Source organism: Mobula birostris, chromosome 21 (genome assembly GCF_030028105.1).
Source record: "Mobula birostris isolate sMobBir1 chromosome 21, sMobBir1.hap1, whole genome shotgun sequence".
NCBI lineage: Eukaryota > Metazoa > Chordata > Chondrichthyes > Myliobatiformes > Myliobatidae > Mobula > Mobula birostris.
The window spans coordinates 10363233-10365279 of record NC_092390.1 but is presented as its reverse complement, the minus strand read 5'-3'; positions in this window follow the sequence as shown (position 1 = coordinate 10365279).

The window sequence follows — 2047 nt, the reverse complement described above, 5'->3', positions numbered from 1 at the left end:
GTTTAGTTAAGCCTGTCCACAACTCAACAATACACCATGTTATTCACTTAGAGCTGGACCCCCACATCGCTAAGTTGCATTAAATTAACCGAGGGGGAGGCGGTGAGAATAAAATGGAAGAGAGAAAAAAAACAAATGCCCAACAAAAAAAAAGAGGTTTGTTTTCATTCGCCAGGATCCCCACAATCGCCACATCTAAGATTGCACATAGATTTGGAAACATTTACCATGGAGCATAACACATTCTTTGCAACTGGGCGGGATGCTGCTGTAGAATTGGTGTAGATGGTCGCCTCTGACACGATGGGCCGAAGGCCTGGTTCCGGGCTGCGTGATAAACCTGAGGAAGTTCATATTTTTAAAAGAAATATCACTGTGAATCGGTAATGTTGGTGAGCACAATATAAGTGTTCCGCTTGATCTAAAAGTTTGTACATGTGGCGATTCTGGGCTTTATCGCAAATGAGAACAAAATTCTGATCAGAATTTTATTTTGAAAAGGCCTCTCTTGAAGCTCTGAGCTGATAAGACTAAACCTGTCGACGTTTCCATAGATGCTGCCTAGTCTGCTGAGTTCCTCCAGCATTTTGTGTGTTGCTTGGATTTCCAGAACCCGCAGATTTTCTCTTGTTTGAGACAAAACCCGTGCAGTCGTATGAAAACAGTCAATCCTCAGGCGATTATTAATGTCCCGAGTTAGTCTGGAAGGTGGCGAAGGCGAATTCGTTAACATTTGATATCAGGACAGTCGTAGTGACTTTGTTAAAATTCTCATTTGCCTGGAAGAGTGATGGTTGTCCATGTTTCAGGCGCCTCGTTTTAATATTTCTGCTGCACCAGCAATAGCTGTGATGTTCCTTGTAGTAGCACATCTTGCCTTCAAATTGGATACACGCAAAGCTCGTAACTTCACCTCTCACAAGTTTACACTGGTCAAAGCGAATAAAAGAAAAGATTAATAGGCTCAAGTCTATTCATAACAACCTTCCCATGAACAGATAGCGCATCTTTCCACGTGATTTACTGCGTTCATGAAAGTTCAACACAATCTTTTATTTTTGTAATTTCCAAGCCGTAGAATCTTCTAAATCCTTCAACGTTATGCATCTCGTCTCGTATACTGCAGTCCTAATTCTGCTTGCATGTGTATTATTTTAAACCAGTGTTTGTCGTATGTGATGCCATATTGGGAAATATGGAATAATAACCCCGTTCTACGCCAGGAAAAATACAATTTACAAATAAAGAGACGGCATTAAATTAAAGCGTGCTCTTCCCTCAAATTCGAAATTGCAGTGCTCATCAGAATTCATAGGGAGAAACTAAAAACACGAAACGCCCGTAGCCGCTAATGTCTCACCGCCACATTTTTAAACAAAATAAACCTTATTCATAATTTTAAAAAATATAAGAGTAAATCTTGCAATACTGTTTTGTTACATTAATATACATCAACAGCATCGCTGCCACTCTACTGGTGTGACTTGACTTATCGTTGTATTGGTGGTGAAAAAATAACGCAATTACCGTGGGTTCACATTGTCTTATTAATAATGAGTGTTGCCCGTGTGTGTGACAATGGTACACCGTTCACTTCCTCACAACCCCATTGCAAAGCGAAACGTTTTGGGGAGGTTGTGTGCAGGGAGAGGGAGGGGGAGAAGTTCTACCTATTGTTTCTTGTACTTGTTTAGTTTAGGGTGGTTTAGGATTGTAGTCTGTCGGCGAGATATTACATCATGGAAAAAAATAGCTTGTGTCTCCGTTTCTCCATTTAAAGACAAAAGCTGTTTGTCTGCACTAACAGTCTGGGCTCGGAGCGCTGTGAAGAGAGTGGAGGCTTCAATCTAAACAAGATATTGTTGATGGCGAGCGGATGGGGATTATCAAGCTGTCTTCTGTTGGAGTCTCAGTAGCACCCAAGCATTTGCCAGTGGCGCCGTGTTGTGTGACAGGTGTAGCTTTTCTCTCTTCTTTTTCTTTCACCTTGCTGGGCCAGGTAAAGCATGCACACATGCAAATGCCGTAGGGATCTCCGATAATATGA